The following is a 20341-nucleotide window of genomic DNA, read 5'->3' as shown; positions in this document are numbered from 1 at the left end:
CGGAAAGTCTAGTATCCGTTACTATTCTTTCTCATTACGATCACTGTTACTATATTTTCTTGTAACTGTTGCGAAAATTTAATGCTTGTGCAACAATAAATTGACTTTAAAGCCTTGTTTAACTAAAAAAGTAGAGTAAACCTCGAAAACTGATTTTGCGTTGCAATTACCGAAAAAGGATCGACGATAGCGCAAAATGGTTACGCGTACCTCGTTTTTCGTAATTCCAACAATATTCTAACAATTTCTATAACGATACATGTTTTACTGAATTTTTCTAGTTACTATAACAAATGAAATTTTTCTCAGTGTGGTAAAGTGATCAAAACCGTTACATCTATCCCAGCTGAAACTGTAATGCAGGAGGCGAAAGAATTTCTGTAACGTTAAAAGTACCCCATAGCATTGTCCATTGGCTGAAGAATACAGCAGTTCTGGGAAGCTGAGTACTTGTACTGCACTTATGGCTCAAAGTATGATGACTACTTCCGCGTCACAAAAATATAATAATCGAGTTTGACGATAATGGACGTCATTAATCCGAAATCCGTTTTCCGATTTCCTGTCGTTTCTTGAAACTGCCTATTCATTCCTCCCACTTCTCGTCCCTGTGAACGAGTTATTGTTCGAATGAGTGGTCTTTTCATCGGATATTCTCCGGGGTTTTTACGATAGGCCAGATGGCCGCTTTTGTTTCGCGAATTATTGTAATCACTCGTTACGTACTTGGTTGCGATCAATGAAACTGTGAGTATAAATACGCGTCTGCAATTGCAACTACTTTTTTGCGGTTGTGTTTTTTTTTTTTGGTTGGATTCAAAGTGGCAAAAGTGCGTCCGGTCCAGATGATCGAGAAACTGTTTTTCGTAGTCTCTATACAACGTGTACCGTAACTCCCAGATCGTCAGCCCAATAGTCGTGATGTGCATGCAAAATGAGGATGGTAAAGTCTAAGTGAAAGTTTTCCAGCGCGCGTATTGGATGAAGCTACGATGCAGCAAAGCTGCAAGCTGTATTCAACGAATTGGGGCCTACGTTTTCCTGACCGCTGATTGAATCGAAATTTGAAGACCCGGGATTTTCGTAGTCGATAATTACGAACTCGAACTTAAAGCTTGGATCCATTATGGTTCCAACTAAAATACAGGAAATTACAGGATTTGGACGAAACTTGGTACCTGAGTGTTTCTGAAGGCATTAATTACAAATTTGAATTAAGAATCTAAGATTTTAAAATGGTAGGCTCTCTAGATCCACTATTTTGCACTTTTGGATTTCAATTTTATGCCCGTAATCAGTCTTCTCAAAAAACTCTGAAGTAGCAAGTTTCATCGAAATCAAGTAATTCCAATTTCCAAATTTCGAGTCTATTAAAGATGAGAAAAAATGCCTGCCTCAAATGAGCATGTAAATAGCCAGCGTTTTTGCAATATTATGCAAGCTTCGTCAACGTGTACGTTAAAGAAGTTTTACTTCCACTTGATTATCACAAGTCGCCCTGCATATGATGATACAATCCTCTACACAAGGTTCAAAGCCTCGCAGGGGCTTCTAATATAATCAAGTCTACCCAACGCCAGGTAAGTTTGTTACATCACTATGACCGCGAGGCAAGGATACTTGAAATTAGTAGTAACGAGTCTTCGGCGATTACGCGACATACTCGCCAACTTTCGAAATTCAAACGAAGGAGAAAACAGTCGTTAAAACAGGAAACGCCAAGAGATAATACTGGGGCGTGAGTCTGGCTAGACAAAGAGTAGTTGAAGGAAGGAAGTGAGGTAGAAATGGGTGGTTAATAAAACGGAAATAAAAAGGAATTTCATTGCGGTGGTTACGGGGCGGAAATGTAGCTGGAAATGAGACTCCTGCGGGGAAGGAGCACAATATGTTTCATCCCCCGTACCGTTTTGTACTGTCATCGACGTCGGAGCCACGGTGCCAGCCTTCTCGAAGGGTCCGCCGGTCTCGCACCCCTGCAGACCTCGGGTTTCTTCTCTAGGAAAATGCGATGAGTCACGGGCACCGCCTGGAGTAAAAGTTCTCATCCGTTATCAGCGGGGCAATAAAACTCTGCCCCCCCCCCTCCCCCCCCCCCCCCCCCCCTATACCCCCTGTGTCTCATAGACACGAGTTCCCCTCGCTCGGCCATCTTTCGGGGCTCTGGCATCTGCTGCTGTCGATGGCTGGTATCTTGGGGGACGGAGGGATGACGATCCGGGATTACGACTAAGGTCAGAATCAAATTCCGGAAATACTTGAGACGCGATCGCGGAGCGCGAACAATTTCCAAATTTCTTTCACCAGCGGTCGGAGCCTGACATGTTTTTGACGTTGGGCTTGGGCGCGAGGTTCAAAATCGAGTTCAAGGAGCTCGTTATAATTATGTAGCTTGCAAGATAACGAGTACTACTATCAGACGAAGATGAGATTATTTGTCGAGGTAAAATGAAAGATACGGCTCCTCAAGCAATTATCTCTATACGTAATGTGGTATAAAAAGATAACCATAAGAACGGGAGATTCTTAATACACTTGAAAAAAAAAAAAATAAAACTAATGTTGATTGAAGAAAATGTCTTTTTGCGGACGTCAGAAAAAGATATGTTGTTACTGGGAATAATTTTTTGTCGAGGTAACGAGGGTGATTTAATGGTCTTGACGGTTGTTCTTTTTTTTTGAAATAAGGAAAAATCTGGTGATATCAAGTGAAATGTAATTAAGGGTGGTGAAATATGTTTTTCTGAAGCAAATCCTTTCGCTCATTGATAGTAAATTGCGAGAATTTTCTTTCAGAGGAACGTTTTTGTTGCATAATTTACGTTCGCAAAATTCACTTCTGCGTTTCGAGTCCTATTGACGTCACCGTATACGATTCAGTAAGCTGTTTATCTTATCTTCTCTACCGTAAAAAAATATCAAGATGAACAGCAGATTTAGCTACGTGAAAATGAAGACTAGAAAACGTAACTCACACTATCTCCGTAAGAATAAAAGATAAGGTGAATATATCCGAGGTGATTATACTGGATAAAATCACCCCGATAACGCGCAACGTTGATTATTTGAGCATGAGAATATGATATTTTCTCCCGAATTCAGCCCTGCAGCCCCATTGTATTCCCCGTTTGTATTGTATTTTGTCCGGTCGAATTATAGCGCCTTGAATATTGTAATCGTGGAAGCGTGTTATCAGCGCGTCGTATAAATCGCGGTTCTTTTGTGCGGGACAGGATGCATGTTGGTAAAACGCACCGCTTTCACGTCAACGTTAATCACAGCCGTTCAATCATCCTTACGTGTGCACATAATACCTACCGGCTGCAGATAAAAATTTTTGACGCGCATTGATCAGGGCGTGTCATGTCCTCGGAAAAGGGGGGCGATATGCGTTATCGGAGATTATATTACACTGCGGATAAACAGTCGACGGGACATTGGAACAACGACCACTTTCGACCCACGACTCGCGTGTCGATCCCTCTTCGAATGTAACTGAATGAAGGTAAAATCACGGAAATATGTTACTTTTGTATTCACAGGTACGTTAACCTTGTCGATACAACCGAATGACTTTTTAGCTGTCACCAAAGGTCGGCAATTTTCTATATTTATATTTTTACATCAATTACGTGGCGTTATTTGAATTATCGTCAATCCCTTTGTTCGGATTTTGATCGATGACGCGATTTTTCAAACTGCGCTTGTTCCAGCTGCAACAATCACGGTTCACCAATTTCACACTCACACTGAGAAAAATTTCATTTGCTACAGTGACTAGAAAAATTCAGTAAAACATGTATCGTTAAAAAAACTGTTTGAATATTGTTGGAGTTACGAAAAACGAGGTACGCGTAACCATTTTGCGCTATCCCCGATCCTTTTTGGTAATTGTAACGGAAAATCAGTTTCTTCGGTTTACTCTACTTTTTTAGTTAAACAAGGCTTCAACGTCAATTTATCGTCGCACAAGCATTAAATTTTCGCATCAGTTGCAAGAAAATATAGTAACAGTGATCGTAATGAGAAAGAATAGTAACGGATACTAGACTTTTCGGTAACAGCTAGAAAACTAATTTTCATTTTCTACCTAGAACTATATTTTCTCGATTGTGATGAAAAATGAAAATAGTCAAAGACTGAGACTGATAACCGGAGTTAAAAATTTTTCTCAGTGCATGTTCGATAACTCCTGCATGGAGTGCGGAGGGATGGTGGGGTAAATCCGTTCAGCGTGTTCACCCAAGTGATTTCTTATACTGTTTGTCAAAATCATTGGTCGATACACACAAATCTGTGCTTGCACTTTACCCTCACGCGTCTGGAGACGAGGGCTATCGATACACAAGGGTTGTCGGATGCGTTAAATGAAGATAATACCTTTTCTTTCATACTCGTAATGCGGGTTAGCCGATGGATTTCTTCCAGACTGTAGACCGATTATTTTCATCGGATACAACACGGCGTCTTTAGCTTGCAAATAAATGATGACAATCGCTTCAGTGATCGAAGAGAAAAAATGAATGATTAAAACATTGTCGCAGTTGAAGATATAGGAATATTTATAATTTAATTCCACGATTTCCCAGCGGAAACTATAATACGAGTTCTAAAGAGTAGCAACTTCAACTTATAGTTAGTGAAACTTTTGGTCCTCACGGAGAAGTGCATTAATCGGTATAATCTATACCTATAGAATCCCATACTGCAGGATAATTATGATAATAATTATTCAAATAAAAAACGGTGGATATTCTGTTCGAGGTTGTATAAGCACTGCGAGCAGCTGTTGAGAATTCAGTTGGCGGCAACAAAGATTGTACCGTAATCTTTACACCATAGCCACTGAGCAATTTGAATAACGAGCTTGATTCTGCACAAGTACAAAGTAATTGCTGTTATATTATACAAAAGCGGAAAAGTTTTAATTAGCCCCATAATATGTACCGATATTTTCTCGGATTGATGTTGAAACTCGTATATATATGTGATATGTATGTAGGTGCGTACCCGTAGTAGTTACACCCTCCGTTGACTTTTCTTAAAGATCACACAGCGAGTCCGAATCTCACAGCCGTGTTGCTCTTAGACATATTATACTGCGAATGAAAGTATACCTATTCAAAACGGGGAGCTAGCAGTCGTTGGAAGTGAAACTCGAGCGCTTTGATATCTTAGCTTTGAGATTTACTTGAAACTTGAAAAAAAACAAACAACAACAAATTGCTGGTCACGTCTTTGACGTACTAAAGTACAAAAGTAACATCGTACAATGGTCGATGCATAAAGGACGAATCTCCGTTATACATATATTTGTGTAAATTATTGTTGCCGAAAGGGCAATAGAAAAAAATAACATTGGTAATTACGCTTCGTAGATCTTTCGTATACACGATACATCTATCAGCGATCCGTATAAGGAAAGAATATCGTTCTTATTACGAATGGAACCAATTTCGCGGTGTCAAAAGGATACGATGAAATCAAATAAGTGGAAATAGAGAAAGTGAGACAGGAAGGGAGGAAAGAAATCCCGATACCGTGAAACGAAGGATTGTAAACGCATTTATCGATTCAACAAAATACGAGCTTTTCCTCGTGACTGTAATCAAAAATCAACCCTCGAGTTGTGCCTGTATATACTTATATACACCTAATCGTCAATACTCTATGTATCACAGACTCAAAATATTTACAGACACAGGTAAATTCGTACGACCGATGCCTGGCGGTGAAAACCGAAGTTCAAATGTTTGCGCCTTTGAAGTACAGGTTAATTTTTCTTTTTTTCCCGGAATGAAAGCCTTCAGTGGTTTCAGGGGGAGTAAACGAGGCGGCATTGGTGAAGAACAAACAAGAAGAGATACACAAAAATGCAAGAATATAAATAAAGAGATAAGTTCCGAGTCTCCGAAAATTTTTCAAAAATCTTCATCCTTCTCTAGAGCGTTGTAGTAAAAGTCCCTGGAAATTATTACCGCTGTCCAGGGCGATTTGAAACTGTTACAAATATCATCGATTACACGCGTAGTGGAATTTTCGCGGCTGTTGTGCATTCGGTGAGACTCCAGCGAAATGCGAAATTTCACGCAAATTCAAGGTACGGCTGTCCAATATCGATTCAGTAAATATTCCCTCGACAATTTCAACCAAAGTAAACCGAGCTTTTGGCCATAGGTTGTATAGGTATCACTATTTGTTAACCAAAATTTCACAATATTTAGTTTTAGCTACAAGTTTTGATAGAACGATATGTATACTATTTTACGCATAATTTTCGTTGTCGATAATGTTTCCAAATTTTTAAAACTGTTTTTACGCCATTCGGCGCTGTTGACATTGGCTAATTAAGTTGCGAGTTTGGCATACACATAATGGTGAGGTTGCCCTTAAAATCTGACTATTATTAGCTAATGGGCTCAGTATTTAGTGCGCGGTGAACATGCGTGGAAAATGTTTACACATCGTATCTCATGCCCGGGTAAACCTGGGGGTTAATGTTTGATGTGGTCCCGAATTGCGTGTTTAATATGTGGCATTTCAGCTCATTTCAACCAACGAACGAAACTCATGACGGCGAATTTTTTTCAAAAATTGCCATATCGTATTATCACCGTAAAGGAGACATTTCTGCAAATTTCGTTTACTCGTAGTTTAAGGGGGGATGTAATGAAGATTTTTAATCTGTTTTTTTCACACAGTTTTGTCACCTGAAAATCAAAAACTCATCCATCCATAAGTAAGATTTGACTTGAAAGAAAGCAAATCATTATTTAATAACGGATTATTTAAATATTCTTAACTCCGAAACTAGAACTCTGGGCATATCCATTCTGGTCTTAAAATTTTTGTCTCCTAATGTCGAATGTTGTGTGGAAATTTGATCGGAATCGATTACGGCGCATTTTTTTTTTTACAAATCTCCCCAAATTTTCCCTTAAATTACCAGTAAACGTGGAACACGGCAGGTTTGTCATTTGCAGATTTTACGTTCATTAGTGAGGAATGTTTCAAAAGTTCAAGATTAAGAAAAATATCAATTTTCATAAAATCATATTCCCGTATTTTTTTTTTCTTAGTTAATAGCTAATATTTACAAAAATATCTGGAATGCTCCACGTATAGTGAGTGATATAGTGGGTGAATCAAGTTCACAGTTATACATAGGCATAATGTGGTGTTACAGAGAAGTTTCGTAATGTACCACTTGTGCGGAAAAAGGCGAAGGGAAGACTGCGAGCTGTGGGCAAGAATTTAATCCTTATGCACACATCAGCGGAGGTAAAATGAACCAGGGACATTGTGAACGCCAAACTAATATAAAGCGATCGGGAAAACCATTAGCAAGTTCTAGTAAAATGAGTTAGTTTTCTTTTTGTAAAAAGTACAGTTTACAAGCCAATCCCACCCTCGAAAGTTTCAAGGAAACGATTTCAATTACGCAGTGAACCGTTCGATAATCGACGACTCGAAGTTATGAGTCACTATACAGCACCATCAGCCCTTGTCCCGTTTCCCTTGTGGAAAATTCTACCATGGCGATAAATACGACCGAACACCTGGTACAACAGGAATTCGCTTTTATGGCCTCAATGATTTTCGGATCCTATATAAACTCCGCCGTCCTTCGACGCCGGCGCTTCAGACGCACCTGCTAGTCTCCACAAATTTTTAAACCCTTCGGTTCACCTCTGTCACTTAGCTCACCGCCTGTCAGATATGGCGTCTCCAATCACCGCGGCGCTCGACGCGACGATAAACCGAATTTAAGGACGATTAAGCAGAGAAAAAGAAAAATGGAGCCTCCGCGATGTTTTACAAATTTGAAAATTTCATCAGAATTTCATCTGAATTATTTTTCAGGTCAAATTCGTAGGGACATTGAGGGACATTTACGAGTAACACACCAGGCCAAGAAGAAAATAAAAAAGTTGTACCATAGTTCTCAAAACTGCTATCCAGTTGCGATACTTTAACCTCTGTAGTTTCCTACATTACAGACGTTAAACCTGACCAACAGGGGGCGTTGGTATTCGCTGTGTACAGCGTTACTTGTGTTAAGCCAATGAAACTGATGCACATGTACCGTCTGTCTCTTCCTCTTTTCCTGTTACTTGTGAACCTCGCTGAATTGAAGATGTATTCGTGCTAATGCTATAATAAGAGATTATTGTGAAATTGTTAACAAAGTGTACCTGATTATTTATCCACGCGGCACCTGCGAGCATTCTTTACACAACCTCGAATTCTCAAAACAATATCGTCCTTCTTTCTCACTATCGTCTCCCTCGACTAGGGAGAAAAATCAGTTGTCGCAGAATCAATATCCTTATGTAAAAATAAGGGTAACTATCATCTCGCGAAGAGATTATAACCACGGACAGAGAAAATGTGGCGGTGACAGTATAAAACATGGGGACCAAAGTGAAGGTTGACTTTTATGGATCTCGTAGGTGATCAAAGCGTGTGGGAACGGCTTTTGCACCCACGTTTTCAACCTTACCCAACTATTGCACCAGACATGCTGCGACTGACAAGAACGTCGGACGTTGGATGTTATGCAACCTGACGTCTTCCCTACTCTCCTAGCTTTCTCATCCAACGTCACTCTTAGTCCCCAGAGGATGATCTCTCGAGCATAAATTCAGCGTCAGAAGTTTATCTGAATATTACAGCACCAATTTTCCGATAAATGAAGAACCATGCAAGACAGTTTGCAAATCCTTCCCGGCTTATGCGACGAAGTCGGCAAAGCTGAGAAATGGGTCAAGCTGTGCACGGGATGGATTTTTTTCAACGAATGGCTGCGGTTCGTCAAACATGAATTATTTAATAAATGGATTTCGTGACGTCTGTGCAGTCTCATAATCTCGTCAACATTAGACAACAGCTGTTTGGACACTGACGGTTCCTTTATGAGACTTCGCATTTTATAATAAGCCACTGGATTCGCTGACTCGGAGGTTCAAGTCTTCTACAACGATCACGTTGAGAGTTGACTGATTCCCGTTGCACTGATCATGAGTTGACTTGGATAAATTAGTTGGGAATTCCAAAGCACGCTGATACAGAATTTAATCGTCATTGAGCTGGGTGCAAAATTCCGTTGGATAACTTAAGCCGTTCTTCTTTCGACTCTACTCGTTGAATAATTAGTTTTTGATCAAATATGTTGAATGTACGTTGAACGTGAGTACAAAGAAGTCGCTGATTCGAATGAAAATTTTTTCCGAGTCTAGAGATAATTTTAATATTGGATTTCAAAGGCTTTCGACTAACACTGCGTAGCTGTATTGCTGAAGCATAATGTAACAACAGACGCCTTTACTTTGACTGCCCGAAGCTATGAGAAATACGACGTTTAAAGGATTCCGACTTTCACCCTGGATATGTACACTTAAAAAGAGTAGTAAACTCTTTCGAAAGAAGAGTACGAGAAAAAGTTGAGAAGAAGTAGATACTGCGTTATGAAAAACAGAAAAAAATAAATAAATAAATGAAAAGCTCTCCCGAGACTCGTCGGCCCGTGAAAATCGTTCCTCCAAAGGTAAATATGTATACGTAATACCTCTTCAACCTTTATTCCGGGTAAATGTGGATGATGCAGCCTTTGCCCGTACCTTGATGGGGGCCGATCATCCATGTTTCCCCCGAAGGATTTACAGACACTGTTTACGAGTGAGCAAAAACCGAGAGTAAATAGTTGGTGAACCTCTTTTTCCCCCAACTCAGCGAGCTCATGGTCTCCGACTTCGGTGGTTGCTTCTATATTCATCCAGCTAAGAAGATTGATGTGCTTGTCTGGTGAGGTTCTTGATGGCGGGCGGGCGAGTGGTTAAAAAACGGAAGAAAACAAAGAGCTCGAATGATGTGCGAAAGAAAGGGAAGAGGAGCGAGAGGGAGAAAGAGTGAGAGAGAGAGAGACAGGGAGAGGGAGCCGAGGGAGAGCGAGGAAAACAAAGAGTACGAAAAAAGGCGAAGGGGCGATAATATATTCGGAGCATATATCGGGGGGATGGTGGTACCACTGGGAGGGTATTGAATGTATGGCATTCGCCAGAGTGACGCGGGGCCTGAGGAGAAACTCAGGCGCGAGATCATTGTTACACCAAGAAGCCACGTTTCTAAATTTTCAGACCAACCTGCCTGCGGGAAGGTTTCGGACTCCGATGACTTCTAAACCATGATAAAAGACAACGACTTTGCAGGTTTTTACTCCCGTTTATAAAACGACGTTGCTGCAGGGCCGAGCGATTTGCGTCTAAGGATAACGACGCGTGTTGTCAGACGTGTCAAATTCCTTTTTGGTTGAGGTTGGTTAGGTTTGGTGAACTTGGATACCTCGATGAAGCGCAGTCTTCATTCGTATTTAGATGGTAAATAGAACTGTTGCACACGGTATGAAAATTCAAAACGTCTGTAGGTTTGAGTAGCAGCAGTCGCTTCACTATTAGTTTCTTCTTCAAAGTCCAATGGAGTTATTGCTGGATATAGTTTAACCATTTTTATCACCACTATGACGGTTTTAATGATTAACTTGACCTTAAATGGAGGTCGAGGACATTTTTCACTGTATTGTTCTTTCAGTGATGTAACGTTAACGTAACAACGTAACGGTGAATGAAAAATCACTGCTTTGCAACTATGGTATACAACTTCGAAGATGCAGTTTACTTTCTCAAATATAACTACGTTAATACTAATTAGGGTTCACGGAATTTCAGACAATCCTAAAGTAATTATAAAATAATGAGTCTTTAAAAAACGCATCGTCACATCAACGTTACGAACTTCAATCCCATGAACGACGAGGAAAAATACGACTTGACAAAGTCGTGATCATTAATTGGTGAACCAGAATAAATTTCACGGACTCTGAACTCTTTTTCACTCGGTAGGTCTATTTTTTTTTTTTTTTTTTCGTTTTTCAGTGAACCCTGGCACTCGGTGCTCCTATTAGCACAGTTGTCAAGTTGTGCAGGAAGAAGAAGATGGCACTTAGACCGTAACGACATCTTGCCAACAAGTGGCTCTGTATATCGCTGTAACCAGATGCGGGACAAGTTCATCACTGACCGTGGCAAGGTTGGCATGAGAAATGATTCACCGACTATTAGATACTTGAAAATTGTGTCTTCAGTTTTTTCACTTGATTATTTTTCGAGTATGTATCGGCATAGTGAGCATGGAAAGTTATAAGTTGAACTAAAGGTTCAGGTATGGTTTTCTTTTTTACCGCGAACCAGTACGAAGCAGAGTATTAATGACTGATACCGTTACCATTGAATTATTTTACTTTTCCTAACTATCAAGTTATCCTGTTTTTTTTTTTATTTCCAGCCAGACGCGTTGTTATCGGAATATCTCGGCTCGCAGTCTGGTTTCATTCCGCCTTTTCCCTCTCCCGCCTTCACTCGCAAATGGAATCCCTGCACACGTATATTCCAACAATAGTATCGAGCTGCAGAAGAATATTATATTGTACTATACATAAGAATTGATGAACGACGCGAGCTGCGTAGAGAGGAACGTGTTCGTATAATAATCCACTGACTACGAGTACCTGTAAATATTTGAAAAAGAGAGGGAAGCAAAGGGCTCGATTTAACCAGTACCGACTTGAGCTTGCGTATTCTCATAACTCAACATCGCTGACAATTAAGTAAATAGGATCTGAAGTCCAGCTCTGTGATATAGGTACCAGGTAAAACTAGCTTTATCTTGGCCGGTTCGCCAAGGGTTCGAAGATTGATACATCAGGGCCTTCAACGTGAGAAAATGTAGACGGAGTTTGGTTAGAGGTAACGCATTCGCGCCGAGGGTCAGAAGGAAACAAAGGGCCAGGGAGAGAGGGTGGAAACAAAGAAACGGGATAAAAAGAGGTGAAAAAACACGACTAACACGGAGGGGGGGAATTGTTAGAACAACAGAATCCTGAGCGAGGAGGGTCGATGTGCATGTGCGCAGGTGCCGCATGCATACGTGTAGATGAGGATAACAGGAAGAAAAGATAGAAATAAAACTGAGCGAAATATGGGAAGGGAAGGAAATTAAAAAGAAAATGATAACGATGGGATATAATACGTCGTACGCCAAGAGAGCTTTGCAATAACGAACCTATCGTCATCACTAAATTTTAGTGCTTTGTTCAGCGGGTAAACGTATACATATAGATGTCACGTATATCGTCGTGATTGGGCCAGACGGAGAGCAGATACAAATATGTGAAAGTGGCCAGGATATTTTCTCTGCTTGCAGGCAGAGTGAAATTTATGTTAATGCACTTCGTCAATTTCCGGGCTGCGTGAAGTCACTTCCGTATATAAGACTTTGCGCTGCTCTCTCGGCAACTTCTTTGTATAACACGTAATTTCGTTTTATTTTTTCATTTTCCGGTGCACTTTGAAACACACGTGACGTCGAGAGTGTTCGAAGATTCCTGATTCTCAATTTTCATTCAATTTCAAAAGAACAAAAATTTATAAAATTTTCGTGGAAAGTCCCAGAGTGCGGAATACTGAATGACGCCAAAAAGACGTTTCAAGAATGTTTTACGATACGTTTTCTTTTTGTTTTTTTTTTTTACCTTGAAAAAATATGCCGCCCGACTTTTAGACTTTAAAAACGGGTCATGATACATCACTTGGACGGCTTTCAGTTTTGCGCTGTCTGCGATACCGTGGATTCGACAATATTCGTCTCCGAATTTCAATAGTCCTAAGTCTCCGTCGATAAGTGTAACTTTGCTTTTTCTTCAAAGGCATCGAAAGGACGGTATTCTTTGTTTCTTTTTTTCTACAAGAACAGAAGACAGAAGCTCAAACTCTTTGATAACATACTTCAGGCTCCTTGCATTTTTTTCACGAACTTTTCTATCAGATACTGCAGGTTGATGGAAAATACATTGAAATTCGATTGAAGAACTCTTTGAAATTTTTTGACACTCGAAGTTCTCGTAACAATCTTGGGACTTTCATCGCACGCGAAAGTGGGGAAAATAAAAATAAAACTAGACAAGCGACGTCAATTCCCTCCTTCAATGTACGCTCGTTCAACGCAAAGTGGGCACGGTGAACGCACTTGATTTGTGCGTGGAAGAGAAATCCGCAGGGGGAATAGCGAATACTCGAGAAAATGGAGAAACGATTTCGGGGAAAGCTCGCTACTCGTGCGGTTGAAATTTCGGCTTCTGGATGAGACATTTTACCTTATTCTTTTCGTTTGATACGTTTTCAATTATGGCCATATGCGGGATGCGTAATATGGCGATACCCAAACTAGACGCGAACGTTGATTACGATTGGCAATTAGCGAGGATTAGGGCTCGTTCACTGAGAAAAATTTCATTTGTTATAGTAACTAGAAAAATTCAGTAAAACAGGTATGGTTAAAAAAAAAAAAAACTGTTTGAATATTGTTGGAGTTACGAAAAACGAGGTACGCCTAACCATTTTGCGCTATCGTCGATCCTTTTTTGGTAATTGCAACGCAAAACCAATTTTTTCGGTTTTCTGTACTTTTTTAGTTAAACGAGGCTTTAGCATCACAATTTATCGTTGCACAAGCATTGAATTTTCGCAACAGTTACAAGAAAATATAGCAACAGTGATCGTAATGAGAAATAATAGTAACGGATATTAGACTTTCCGGTAACAGCTAGAAAACTAACTTTCATTTTGTACCTATAACTATATTTTTCGATTGTGGTAAAAAATGAAAATAGTCAAGGACTGAGCGGTAACCGGAACTAAAAATTTCTCTCAGTGTTTGAAGAACAGTGACTAATAAAGAACAAAACGTTGTCTTTATAAGGTGCCTGCAAGTTCGCATAAAAAATGGAAAACGAAAATGCACGAAGACCAGAAATTCTCACAGAGATTTGGATCGATTTGGGACAGAATAAGAAACAGGCGGATAAACCTTCTCGCGTCGTTTCGCGTGGGTCTTATTGGGTCTTTTTAGGACTTACAACGTCCTTCCAAGTTAAGCCGGCAATCACAGCTCGGAAATTGTCTTTCTCTTCACAGATCAGACGGCAAAGACTCACTTTAGATGGATTTGACGCCTTGACTGCCGAAAATTTAGCCCCGAGAACTATAAAACTTTTTTGTGCAAATATCTTCTCGACTGTTGCTGAATTTTCTCCTGTTTCTTGAATATTTCAAGAACTTTCTTTCTTGTATTTGACTGTGTGGATTTTCGCCGGAAAAAATGCGCACTACATTAACGAATTTTCAAGTTTTACCATCCAAGATTTATATCTTTGATTTTTCAACATTTACTCACTTCATTTCAGTTTTCCTTCCACTCCAAATGTTCATAAATTTTTCAGAAGGTAAAAGCTTAAGATCATTTGAAGAGATGGAATATGGTTAAACCTATAACTTTTTTTAAGCGTGTTTTCAATTCCCACGAACATTTTTTTTCTTTTGCAGAAAACTGAATTATCAAAGTCTAATGATGCAACAGTTGAACGGATTGCCGTGAAATTTTTCATGCTTTTTTTTTTCGTCGCACAAAGTCATTTTTCACTTTAAAATGATGATTATTATTACGGATGACTCGATGGTTGAACATTCCAATTTCACACGACCTTAATCAGTTTTAAGAAATTCTAGGTACACCTATTTAGTAAACGTAACATTAACTAAGGATCGAGCCTTTAAAATAATATATGCATGCCGCATGACACCGTTGATGATTATCGTTTCTAAAGCGGACAAACTGTTTATTTTCATTCTCAAGAACAGAACTTTCTTTAGAAAAACGAACAGTCCTTATTTCTATATTTATACTATAATAATAAATACAACTACATTCGCTCGTTTTGCGGTAAAACATAAATTCCGCAACACACGCTCTGGTCGTTGTTATTACTATTATTATCATTATTATTTATGGTATTGTTATTATCAGTTTCCGGGGACTCGGTCAATAGAGGAATACTGAACGAGGAAAAAGGATATCGGTGGTGTTAAAGTCGGATTTTTTGCGCATTTCACGTTGTATCGCATTTTAAAGGGGTAACCTCGAAAGTATTGGGGCGAGAAAATCGAATCGATTTACGACACGGTGCGCCAAATGCGTCATGTGTGTCTGTCTGTCCGCTTGATATACTACCGTTTTAGTCAAACGACTAGGTAGATTTGTAACAAATGTATCGAGACGGAGATGATCAATATCATTCGTTTGTATGTAATATCCGTACCTTTTGATGTAGCAATGCGTAGGTCACCGATATAGTTTTAAAGCACCATAGAATTTTGAACCCTGACTTTCGTCGGTTAGTTTCTGAAAAAAAAGCGTCGAGCTTTTAGACTTGAAGTAAAATTGCTCAGTTCATATTCAGAATGTATAATGATCTGTGAAATGAGTAATGAATAATTGATGGCCGTGCTGTAAGATTTTACTTTAGGCGTGAAACCAAGTGGAAAATTTTTTTTCGATAATCGCAGTTACGACATTATGTCATTAAAAATTTCGGTAACCCAGAAGCTTTATACCCGATAAATTCTTCATACATGAATAAATAATCGTTATACCTATAACGTTGTCAGAGAGATCAATAATGGTAATTCTCATATTATTCTGTCCTATCGCGTTGGCTTCCATCGATACCACGACAGCTCCGAGTGTACTTTTCTTTTTCGTCCTTTTGGGATCAGGGATGCAAACACGTGCATAAAACTTGCCGGTAGCCAGCTCGCGAAATCGGAAGCGCAATCCTATTTCACCTTGGCAGCTAGCTGAAAGATTTCGAATCGGGCGTAACGCCAAAAGCTCGTCGGAGCCGGATTACGGAGATTCGAAAGTTCGGATGAAAGCAAGATGTTATAAGGCGTGTAGGTAAAGCGGAAGCGTGAGATTTTCATGGACCGTTCAATGCCTCAGCCTCCTCCTCGTGGAGAATGACACGGACCAGCAAGCAGTAAAATATTGAGTGTGTGAGAGGCGTTTGGTAGAAAAATGATCGAGGAGCAGGAAACTTGAGGTGTGGATGTTCGATCAGCAAATTGGTCAAGTTGACCCGAGGGGCGAAGAAAGGCGAAATAAGACAAGAAGCGAAGAATATCGACGCCTGCATACTACTGATTAAAAAATCACCAACTCTCGGTGAGCTTTTTGGGGTGAAAATTTCGACCTGGCTTCAATTCCAATGTCAACTGACGGTGAGATGTAAAAATCATGCGTGTGAATCGATTGCGATTATTTGGCCTCTCTATGTACGAAAAACACGTTTGTTAATTTTTGTCACGTTTTCGAATTGAAACTGTCTCTTATCGTTTTTGGCATTTCCGACCGTCAGAAAAGATGTATGACCTAATGTATTTTTCGTGTAACACAGCCCGACCTTTTTGAATGTGAAATCTATTTTCAGCTAGACCCTCCGAAACTGCGAAAAAATATGTTTTTTAAACATCTTTAGTGCTGGGCAAGCGAAGGAACAAAAAATCAATTGTTTTTACTTTTTTTTTTTAATGAAAAAATACAGTTTTTCGAATATTTCGTGCAATTTTTAGAGTGTCATAAAAATGGGATCGTAATTAAATCGGTATAAATATTAAGTTCCTCCGAATACTTAAATTAAATAAATAACGACCCAGTTTTCATCCCACTTTAAAAATCAATGGAAGTAGTCCAAGGTGTACACATTTTTTTATCACAATAAAATATAAACAATTGTTTTATGGTCCTTCGCACACAGAGGACTGAAAACGTAAAAATAAAAAACGTGTATTCTCCGCAGCTTTTTGTCTTATCTCTCTACCCGAAGATATATTTTGTACCCGAAAAATGAGAAAAGTGAAAAAAAAAAAAAAAATTGTATACGTTTAATTTACAAAAGAATGGGCAAAAAATTTGAAGGTAAAGGCTCTATTCAAAAAAATCGATTAGATTGAATAATTGCATATTTATCGTGGATCGTAGGTTCTGAATTCTTACGATTCTTCGTTTCGCGGCTGTTTTTGTTTCATTTCCTTAGAATTTGCTATCGTTCGGAGAAAGCTGAATCAGAGGAAACCGCGGGAAAACGCGGCATCGATATTTGATTCCAGGGGCGGGGGCGGGTGATTTTATGTTTCCAAAAGATAAGCTTCACCCCGATAGTCGATATTCCACTGCGCACCGTCGCTCTTCTTACCCATCGCAGTTTATCCCTGATGCCTCACCCCGCCCATCCCTTCGTTCGGTTCATGCAGCATCCAGCATCTCTCGCTGTAACGTGCTCCTCGACTATTCCAGATACCCGAGAGAGAATCTCTCCCCGTCTCTTTCTCTCTTGGCATGAAATTTCCGACTAATTTTACCGCAACGGTAATGCGATTTGGAAGATTTGATACAGCGGGAAACAAGCGACCTGAAATTTATAGGATGAGTCAAGACGAAGCGGATGTAATACTAGATATTTACGTTACATGCATTTTAGTTTCCCGATAAATCGAAAAAACACGACGGAATGTCTTTCAAATTTTCCTCATCGATGGCATATGTTTTTTATAAGGTATAAATAATTGAATTTAGATAAGATTTGGACCTTCTGCAATGTGAAACTTGACTTGAAATATTGAAAAAAAATTATACACCGAAGAAAAAATTGCCTGGTCAGAGAAAATATTTTATTCAATACACAGTTCGTATATCAACCGATAATTAATTCATTGATTTCAAAAACTATTCGTCTACAATTTTAATAATGAATATAATTCTTCCCGATTTCGCTTTCGGTATAATAATATACCTGTCAAATAAATCAACTGACCGGCGGATGTGATATGAATTTGGATTTGTAAGCTTTGGCCAAAGTCGTAGTTTGAGGGGTCTTCAGGATCAGGTAGCGAGTCTATTCGACCCTCTTTTTCGCATTCTCCGTTATGTTTCGCGATAAAAAATCCCATCACTATGCAGAATGTCATAGATCATGCATAAATTTCATTCTTTTTCAGCCGAATCTCCATTGAGTCCGTTTTTCCATCCGGCTGAAGATCGGCAATTTAGAATCGAACAGGCGGAGAAATTTCCCCAGCCAAGTTCATCTAGCTATGAAAACGCATCGTGATCACCAAATTCCACGGGGAAGCATTAAAGGTATTGAAATTAATGCACGATGACTAATGTATATTTTTTTGCCTCTTGATTATATCTCAAACTGGAATACCTAACGTGACAACCTGTATTGAGCACGCATCTAGCTAGCGATATATGTATTTACAACGAGCAGAGGCATTAGGCTAACAATGCGATTTTATCATCGATGATAATATAGAAAATATGCAATTACGTGTAGGTACTCGTATATTTATAATAATCGAAAATGGTTCGCAAGAGTTATAAAGACGGTTAGAAAGTTAGCTATCGTCCAATCGAAAAAGCGAATAGCTAAAATCCAGAGAGAGAGAGAGAGAGAGAGAGAGAGAGAGAGAGAGAGAGAGAGAGGGAATGTTGATGACTGAGAAAAGTTTTCAGACAGCTGCGAAATATCGTTTGTACATACGTACATAGATACATACACACTTTACAGGCGTACCAATTGTGAGACAAGTGCGAAATATCCCGGGGCGCACCTTCCCGCCCACACTTCCCAAAAAGAGATAATTAGAAATGATTTATTCATACGGTTATAAGCCAGCTTGACATTTCTGATGTACAGGATGATAATCACTGTGACAATCGGTTGCGCGACTCGCCAGGTGCCAACTTTTTTGCCTACGATAATATCCTAAGGGTTGGCATTATTGTTGTTTTTTTCGGGTGAATATTTAAATTACCTAATGGCCTTCTCTCACTCTCTCCATTCTTTTTTTCTTTCTTTGGGCACGATCCTGACGCATATTGTATGTGTTTCAGCGAAAAAAACGTCGCTTATAAGAATAAAAAAAAAATAAATAATAATATATGTATGTGTGTATACATTAAAAAAAATTCTCTCGCATTTGGAGACACTTTTCACAATTCACACAGCCGTGTTTTCAAATATTTAGGCAGCACATCGACAATACGATTGGGAAACAACACATTATTTTAAACATCCCTCAATTTCCGGGGTCAAAATAATCCTTCCTGGCCTTTAAAAGTAAACGTTAACGAAAATGTTGAAGCACAGTCAGAACTTTTCAGAAATTCTTTGCAGAAGGTAAGCCCAACAGTGTGCGAGGCTGTTACACGATCCCTTTTTCGTGGAAAACTGGCATTGATGAAGGATAATCACGGTTGGAAAACGTAGCGATTTTACATCAAGAGTTCAGTCAAATTTTAAAGTTGTATTCACGTTTGAGAAAAGCGTTTCACTCGATGTAGGTAAAAAGTTAATTAAATGAGAGAGAGAGAGAGAAAGAGCGTTCAAAAAAACGTTCAGACTTACGAAAACAGACAAAGTAATCCGGCCTAAAAAAGGGTAAGAAAAAAAAAGCTGGGCCAGATTTGCGGTGAAAGATGTGAAATATTGTCGGTTATTTGGAATTTTTATTTTTTTCTTTCTACAGACTTTCTAACGCGAGTTGCCTCGACGTATATCTACTCGAAACCTTATTTCCGTAATATCTTTTATTGGTAGGGAACCTCGCCACGTCGGGAGTTTCCGTCAATCCATTACGAATTATCGAGCCGGGGGAGCGTGGCGAGTGAGAAAACTAGAAATAAATATAAAAAATTCAATTTGACAGATGAGCAAGTGTTATATAGGTATGGACTATAGACCTATCGATTCACTTTTCGAGTGTACAACGAAACGTAAATCGAAGACCGATTATTTCGCTGCTTGATCTTCCGCTCTGTACGAATAATCGAAAAACAGTCATGACTTTGGGAAATTTTCACAGCCTCGAGAGTGAATTTTATTTTATATTATTTATTCAACAGATTAATCTCACCATGTAATATAGTGGACGCAAAATTGTATAGAGACGGTCGGAAAAATCTGTACGTAGTAACTGGTAACCAGAATAAAAAGGAGGATTAAATGTAATAAATGCAATATAAAATTATAAAACTGATTTTTTTTTATCGTATCATTTAATGCGACGAGTGCCGAAAGAAATTTTCTTCTTTTGGCATAAATTAAAGTCTCGTTTCGGAAAAGGGATGACAACGATACTTTTAAGTGGTCTTCAGGCACTCCATTTCCGCCAACACTCATCTAGAGTGCCAACGTCGTATTATTTCGCACTAAGAAGGCTCTGTAATGAGTCGTTGCCGACCGCTTGAAGTGTCATTTATGTTTTTAACTATTACTAGAATCTTTGCGTGCCAAGCTGACGGAAAAAAACCGCGGAATTCCGCATGCAACGTCGATCAGAAACGTGGGAATAATTCTTTTTTAGCGCACCAGTTATGCTAAAAGGCT

The 20341-nt window shown here is 39.3% G+C and overlaps 1 protein-coding gene across 1 annotated transcript in view; it reads right to left on the bottom strand.

Moving 5' to 3' along the window:
* LOC124221646 (igLON family member 5-like) overlaps window positions 1-15249 on the bottom strand; it is an 81628-nt gene extending 66379 nt beyond the window's left edge. Inside the window, exon 1 of the mRNA XM_046631842.2 lies at window positions 15209-15249. The gene's annotated coding sequence lies outside the window, so the exon portion shown is untranslated. The remainder of the gene's footprint in view (window positions 1-15208) is intronic.
* Window positions 15250-20341: the final 5092 nt, after the last annotated feature.

Source organism: Neodiprion pinetum, chromosome 6, assembly GCF_021155775.2.
Source record: "Neodiprion pinetum isolate iyNeoPine1 chromosome 6, iyNeoPine1.2, whole genome shotgun sequence".
NCBI classification, from domain to species: domain Eukaryota; kingdom Metazoa; phylum Arthropoda; class Insecta; order Hymenoptera; family Diprionidae; genus Neodiprion; species Neodiprion pinetum.
Note: the sequence above shows the minus strand (reverse complement) of the source record. Positions and strands in the feature narration are given on the sequence as shown.